Below are 8,569 nucleotides of genomic sequence, written 5' to 3'. Positions count from 1 at the left end.
GATTTTGAATCATATCCTACATGCGAGTCTTGTCTATTGGGTAAAATGACCAAATCTCCATTTAATGGACATGGAGAGAGGGCTACAGATTTGCTGGGATTGGTACACACAGATGTATGTGGACCAATGTCTACGCAATCCATGGGTGGATTTTCATACTTCATTACTTTTATAGATGATCGATATAGATTCGGATATGTGTATTTGATGAAACACAAGTCTGAAGCCTTTGAAAAGTTCAAAGAATATAAGCATGAAGTTGAGAAACAAACTAAACATAGTATTATAACTCTTCGATCAGATCGAGGTGGTGAATACTTGAATGGAGAGTTTCTAGATTATCTCAAAGAAAATGGTATAGTCTCCCAGTGGACTCTTCCATATACTCCACAGTTAAATGGGGTATCTGAAAGGAGAAATCAAACTTTGTTAGACATGGTTCGGTCCATGATGAGCTATGCGAATCTTCCAGTATTCCTGTGGGGTTATGCATTGGAAACCTCAGCATATTTACTGAATAAGGTGCCTTCCAAATCTGTTCCTCAAACTCCATATGAGATATGGAAAGAAAGGAAACCGAGTCTTAAACACGTTAAGATTTGGGGATGTCCAGCTTATGTCAAGAAAGTTGACCCAAATAAGCTGGAATCTCGATCCGTAAAATATAGTTTTGTGGGATATCCTAAAGAGACTTTAGGGTATTACTTTTACACCGATCATAGGGTGTTTGTCTCCAGACATGCTAACTTCTTGGAAAAGCAGTTTATCCTTGAAGGAAACAGTGGGAGCAAAATTGAACTTGATGAAGTTCAAGAAGCACAAACTACTACCAATCAAGTGGAAACACCTGTTCAGACTGAACAACCTTCTGTGGAACAGCCCATTCGTAGGTCAGGGAGAGTGTCTCGCCAACCTGAGAGGTATTTTGGCCTTGTCATTGACAATGACAATGAGTTGTCAATCATTGATGATGACGACCCTATGACCTATAACGAGGCTATGAGTAGTGTTGACTCAGAGAAATGGCAAAGTGCCATGAAATCCGAAATGGAATCTATGTATACCAACCAAGTATGGACTTTGGTTGAAGCACCTGAGGGTGTGAAGCCTATTGAGTGCAAATGGGTATACAAGAGAAAGATTGGAGCAGATGGCCAGGTGGAGACCTATAAGGCCAGGCTCGTGGCAAAAGGATTCCGACAAAGGCAAGGGATTGACTTTGATGAAACTTTTTTGCCTGTAGCCCTGTTAAAATCAATTCGGATTTTGCTTGTGATTGCTTCTTACTACGACTATGAGATCTGGAAAATGGATGTGAAAACGGCCTTCCTTAATGGAAAACTTGAAGAAGAAGTGTATATGACACAGCCAGAGGGTTTTCTTTCCAAGGGAAATGAACACCTAGTGTGTAAGCTGCTGCGAACCATATATGGTTTAAAGCTAGCTTCTCGTAGAAGGAACATCCGTTTTGATGAGACAATCAAAGAGTTTGGTTTTATCAAAAACATAGATGAACCATGTGTCTACAAGAAGGTTAGTGGGAGCGCGGTAACATTTCTTGTATTGTATGTGGATGACATACTTCTTATAGGAAATGATATACCAATGCTGCAATCAGCCAAAGTGTGGCTATCGAAGAACTTCACTATGAAGGACTTGGGAGAAGCATCCTACATTCTCGGTATGAAGATCTATAGAGATAGATCTAGAAGAATGATAGGTCTTACCCAGGGTACATACATCCAGAAAGTGCTTAAAAGGTTTAGCATGGAAAACTCCAAAAAAGGTCTCATACCGATAAGTCATGGAGTGTCCCTTTCCGAAAAGATGTCTCCTAAGACACCTGAGGAAAAAGAGCGTATGAGTAAGATTCCTTATGCTTCAGCAATAAGATCTATCATGTATGCGATCTTATGTACTAGGCCTGATGTTGCTTATTCAATCAGTGTGACAAGCAGATATCAGCCCAATCCAGGTGAAGACCACTGGAAAGCAGTGAAGAACATCCTTAAGTACTTGCGAAGGACTAAGGATATTTTTCTTGTTTTGGTGGTGGATCTGAGTTGAAAATAGAGGGTTATACTGACTCTAGTTTTCAATCAGAAAGTGATGATAGCAAATCCATGTCAGGGTACGTGTTTACTCTGAATGGTGGTGCGATTAGTTGGAAGAGTTCTAAACAGTCTACAACGGCTGACTCCACAGCGGAAGATGAATATATAGCTGCAAGTGAGGCTGCAAAAGAAGCCGTTTGGATGAGGAAATTTGTTTCTGAGTTGGGAGTTGTTCATAGCATTGAAGAGCCTATTGTGTTGTATTATGATAACAACACAGTAACAGCACAAGCCAAGGAACCTAGGTCTCATAAAAATTCCAAACATGTTTTGCGACGCTTTCATTTGATTAGGGAAATCATTGAAAGAGGAGATGTCAAGATTGAGAGAGTTGACACACATAACAATGTAGCAGACCCACTCACAAAGTCATTGTCTCAGATTCACTTTGATCGTCATAAAGAGAAGATGGGTATTAGATACCAGGGTGATTGGCTTTAGTTCAAGTGGGAGATTGAAAGTGTTTGTCCTAAATCCAATCATGTATGATGAGTTAGGAAGAAATTTCTTGTATTCCTATTTGATTTCATTGAAATTAATAAAAGACTTATTTTATTTTATTATGGGCTTTATTTTAAAGTGTATTAAATAAGATGTTCCTTAGTTTAAAGTAAAGCTTCTAAAATTATAATGAGATTATAATAGTGAGATCTAGAAGACGACAACTCTAGACTTAAACAGTTCCTGATCATAGGATAACTAATCGGATGTTAGTGGATCCGCAAAGATTGGTACATACTATGCTTGCTCCCTTCAGGAGGATGTCTATTCTCATAGACATTTGTGTGGTGACACTATAGCTAGTATGTAGGTGCTTATTAGGGAATAAGTTCACTGAACATGACTCGATAAGTTCAACAACTGATGGAGATTACTAACGTGTCAATAGTGGTTCACTGAGTGATAGTTGTACAAGTGTCCTTAGACTTGAGATCGTTAAAGTTATCTTGTATATAATGAACTGTGCTTTGGTTTAGTCATTTGTCTCAAGGACATCCATTAGGTCTATTCTGGGCATAGGGATTTGTGTACAGAGATAGTTAACGTCAATAGAGGATCTACCCCTTCCAGTATAGGAAGAGAATATCCTATATTATTCTTAGTATGCGAGTTCTGGAATCTCTGGCCAGAGTGTATGAAATTAGGAAAGGAGTTTCTAATTTGCATTAATATGAACTTTGCATTATGAATAAGAAATTATATGATTAAATTTGATAGGCCTGACACAAGATCCATGCCTTGTATTTAATCAGGATATTATAAGGGTAGAAGAAATTCATTGTACGGTAACTAGTCACTGACAGGTTCTTGGAATTCTAAATAGTGAATTCATATTATCCGGATAGTCGCGATATGTTGAGAAGCATCACTCACGATGTAGAATAAATATAATTAATCAGTTAATTATATTTAGTGAATTTTAGTATTCATATAAATAATTAATAAAAGTTTATTAATATTTATTTCTACTACCGGAATAATATTGAACCTACAGGGTCACGGCATAAAAGAATATTTTCTTTGATGAAATAATGAGAGAGAAAATTATTTTCTAAATAGTTTAGAAAAAGAAATAATGATTAAAATAGTTTTAATTATTATTAAAGCATTTTATAAAGATAAAATGTGGGGCTAATATATATATATATTGATATATTATGGAAAACCCCTAGGAGATCCCTATAAATAGAATGAGATGGCTCATTCTATTTACACAATTTTGGTTTTGTGAAAACCCTAGCCTCCTTCTTCTTCCTCTCTCTCTCTCTCTCTCCCAAAAAAACTCCATTTTATAAAAGCTCGGTTTTATAAAAAGGTTCATCGAAGAGGATCGTTCTTGGTGGATACCGGTAGAGTGCTTCACACACTGAGGAGCAACTGCTAGCACTCCATTTTTATAAAGCTTCGATCACAAGGTATGGTTACGATTCCTCAGTTTTTCCTTTTTATACGTTTTTCTATATGTGCGGTATATGATTTTTACGGAATATATGTTATATCTCGCTTCCGCTCATCCGTAAATTCCTTCAATTACAACTTGCAAATTATCTAAAAAGATTTAAGAATAATTTAGCATACCTAACTCACTTACTAACCTTGAAAAGGTGGATTCATCCAGTGGCTTGGTAAATATATCTACAAGCTGCTTTTCACTTGGAACAAAATGTAGTTCTATAGTACCATTCATTACATGTTCCCTTATGAAGTGGTACTTGATATCTATGTGCTTTGTCCTTGAATGTTGTACTGGATTTTCAGTGATGGCAATTGCACTTGTGTTATCACAGAAAATAGGAATCCTTTCAACTTGCAAACCATAGTCTAGCAATTGGTTTTTCATCCACAAAATTTGTGCACAGCAACTGCCAGCAGCAATATATTCAGCTTCAGCTGGAGAAGTAGAAACTGAATTTTGCTTTTTACTGAACCATGACACAAGCTTGTTTCCTAGAAATTGACACATTCCTGTTGTACTTTTTCTATCAATTCTACAACCTGCATAAATCTGCATCTTAATAACCAGTTAGATCAAAACCAGAATCTCTAGGGTACCAAATGCCAAGTTTTGGTGTTCCCTTGAGATATCTGAAAATTCTCTTATTAGCTACTAAGTGAGATTCTCTAGGATCAATCATAAATCTAGCACACAAATATGTAGCAAACATTATATCTGGCCTACTAGCTGTTAAGTACAGAAGTGAGCCAACCATGCCCCTATAACTTGAAATATCCACAGACTTTTCAGTAGTGTTTAATTCAAGCTTAGTTGTAGTGGCCATGGGAGTTTTTGCAGATGTGCAATCCATTAGATCAAACTTCTTTAAAAGATCATAAATGTATTTAGTTTGACTAATGAATATTCCATCACTAACTTGCTTAACTTGCAAATCAAGAAAGTAAGTTAGTTCTCCCATCATACTCATTTCATACTTACTTTGCATCAATTTGGCAAACTTTTTGCAAAGTTTTTCATCTGTAGAGCCAAAAATATTGTCATCTACATAAATTTGAACAAGTATACTATAGCCATTAACATTTCTAAAGAAAAGAGTTTTGTCTACAGTACCTCTAGTGAAGTGATTCTCTAAAAGAAACTTTGACAAAGTGTCATACCAGGCTCTAGGTGCTTGCTTCAGTCCATAAAGTGCTTCCAAAAGATAGTAAACAAATTCTGGAAAATTTGGATCTTGAAAACCAGGAGGCTGACTAACATAGACTTCCTCCTCCAATTCTCTATTCAGAAAGGTACTTTTGACATCCATTTGATAGACTTTGAAATTGGCATGGGCTGCATAGGCTAAGAAGATTCTGATGGCTTCAAGTCTTGTAATAGGAGCAAATGTTTCATCAAAATCTATTCCTTCTTGTTGATCATAGCCCTTAGTAACCAATCTAGCTTTGTTCTCGACTACTGTGCCATTTTCATCCATCTAGTTTCTGAATACCCATTTGGTGTCTATTGGATTCTTCCCTTTAGGCTTGGGTACCAGCTTCCATACCTTATTCCTCTCAAATTGGTTTAGCTCCTCCTGCATAGCTAAAATCCAATCAGGATCCAACAAAGCTTCTTCTACCTTCTTTGGTTCTTCCTTAGAAAGAAAGCTGCTGTATAGACATTCTTCTTGAGTTACTCTCCTTGTTTGAACTCTAGAAGATACATCACCAATGATAAGCTCAAAGGGGTGATCCTTTGTCCATTTCCTTTGTTGAGGTAGATTAGCTCTAGATGAAGAGGCATCATTGTTGTCTTGATGTGTGATTGAGTTTTGATTGTTAGAAACTCCCCCTGAGTTTATGAATCTTTGATTTGTGAAAGGGGAATTTTCTGTAAGTGATCTATTCTGACTTTCAGCTTCTTTTGATGACCCGACGGATGGTGAATTTTGAGTACCGACTGATGAAGTTGATTGTCTCCCGACGGATAAAGCAGATTGTCTCCCAACGGATGAAGCATTATGCAACTCGACAGATGTTGAATTTTGTGCTTCATTTGTAGTGGATTTTTCTGCATTATCCTTTGATACTGTTTCTTGATCACTTTCATCATCACTATCATCACTAACCATCTCCACATTGTCAAATTTGAGGCTCTCATGGTAATCTCCATCTTGCAGTCCTTCAATCTTTTTATCATCAAACACAACATGTAGTGATTCCACAACAATGTTGGTTCTTAGATTGTAGACTCTATATACTTTACCAACAGCATATCCAACAAAAATTCCTTCATCTGCTTTAGCATCAAACATCCCATTTTGATCTGTTTGATTTCTCAAGATATAACATTTGCAGCCAAAGACATGAAGAAAATTTAGAGTTGGCTTCTTGTTCTTGAACAATTGATAGGGAGTCATGCATTTTGCTTGATTAACCAGAGAAATATTCTGAGTGTAGCATGCAGTATTTACAGCTTCAGCCCAGAAATATGTTGGTAACTTAGACTCTTCAAGCATTGTCCTTGCAGCTTCAATGAGTGATTGTTCTTCATTTTTACTACTCCATTTTGTTGTGGAGTTCTTGTTGCTGAAAACTCATGCAAAATCCCATTTCTTCACAAAATGCTCTCATGAAAGAATTCTTGAACTCAATCCCATTGTCACTCCCGATTCTTCTAACTTTGAAATCAGGATGATTGTTGACTTGCCTTATGTGATTGATGATGATTTCACTAGCCTCATCTTTAGACTTAAGGAAAGATGTCCAAGAGAACTTTGAGAAATCATCTACAATTACTAGGCAAAATCTTTTCCTTGAGATGGACAACACATTGACTGGTCCAAACAAATCTATGTGTAGCAGTTGCAAAGGTTCTTCAATTGTTGAATCAAGCTTCTTTCTGAATGATACTTTAATCTGCTTTCCCTTTTGGCAAGCATCACACAGTCCATCTTTAGAAAACTCCACTTGAGGAATACCTTTAACCAGTTCTTTCTTTACAAGTTCATTCATGGTCTTGAAGTTTAGATGGGATAGCTTCTTGTGCCATAACCAACTTTCATCTTGACTTGCTTTACTGAGAAGACAAGTAACAGATTCTGCATTTGATGAGTTGAAGTCAGCTAAGTACACATTCCCTTTTCTCACACCAGTGAGAACCACTTTGTTACTTCTTTTGTTTGTCACAACACAAGCTTCTGAGTTGAAGGTTACTGAATTGCCTTTATCATAAAGCTGGCTGATATTCAACAAATTATGCTTGAGACCATCCACTAAGGCAACCTCTTCAATGATGACATTGTCTTTTAAAATCAAGCCATATCCCACAGTATAACCATTGCTGTCATCTCCAAAAGTAATACTTGGGCCAACTCTCTCCTTGAACTCTGTGAGTAGGGTAGAATCACCAGTCATATGGCTTGAACAGCCACTATCCAAGTACCATAGATTCTTTCTATTTCCCTGCACACATCAAAATCAAATCAAGTTGATTTTGATACCCAAGTTTCCTTGGGTCCTGCCTTGTTAGCTTTCTTTTTCTGTTTCTTAGGCTTTAACTCATTTGACTTGGGGATATCAGATTCATCCTTAGTCATTTGAGTTGACCTTTTGAAACCATTCATTACAACAGAATTATCGTGCACATTTTGATTAACAGGAAATGGCATGCTATTAGTAAACATGTTATTCCAGTAAGGCATGCTAAATGGCATTTGTGGCATACTAAATGCAGCATAATAAGGATTAGGTGCAAATGGCATATTAGCAAATTGTGCATTCATATTCTGTACAGACATAACATTCATAGGCATAGAAGGCATGGCATTCATATTGGAAAAAGGAGGTGGCACAGATATGGAAGTAGGCATGGCAGTTTTACAATTAACAGACAAATGATTTACACTACCACACTTGACACAGATTTTTCTAGGAGCATATTTATCAGGTGTGTAGTTGTTATGCTTGTTAATTCCTACTTTACCATTTGTATTATTTTTCTTTTTAGCCTCTATTTTAACCTCAATCTTTTCCAGTCTGTCACTCAATTGCTTGACAGTTATATGACCAACATTTGCCTTTTTCTCCTTCTTCACATGACTAGATTCTCCTGAAATGAAGTTCTTGGAAACTGATCCATACTTTTCATTTAACTTGGCAAGTTTGGCTTTTCCAACAGGTTTGTTCACAGTCGACGGATGAGGATTTATATCACTCGACGAATAACCCTTTTTGTTATCCAATGGATGACCCTCATCATCCGTCGAGTCTACATTTGTTAGCAATCCTTCAACCAAATTGGATTCCAGCTTCTCCTTATTCTTCTTCCAGGCTACATCACAAAAGGACTCAATACCTTGAACTTTGGTGATTTGAGCATGAACATCTCTAGATGTTTTTTATGCCTTAATCACCTCCTGTTCTCATTCAAGCTGCTTCTTCAAGATCTCTTCTTTCTTTAAGGACTCAGTTAACTCATCCTTAGCAATTTTACACTCAATTCTCAATTTTTCAAATTC

This window comes from Apium graveolens, chromosome 11 (assembly GCF_009905375.1).
Source record: "Apium graveolens cultivar Ventura chromosome 11, ASM990537v1, whole genome shotgun sequence".
NCBI lineage: Eukaryota > Viridiplantae > Streptophyta > Magnoliopsida > Apiales > Apiaceae > Apium > Apium graveolens.
This window is presented reverse-complemented; position numbering follows the sequence as displayed.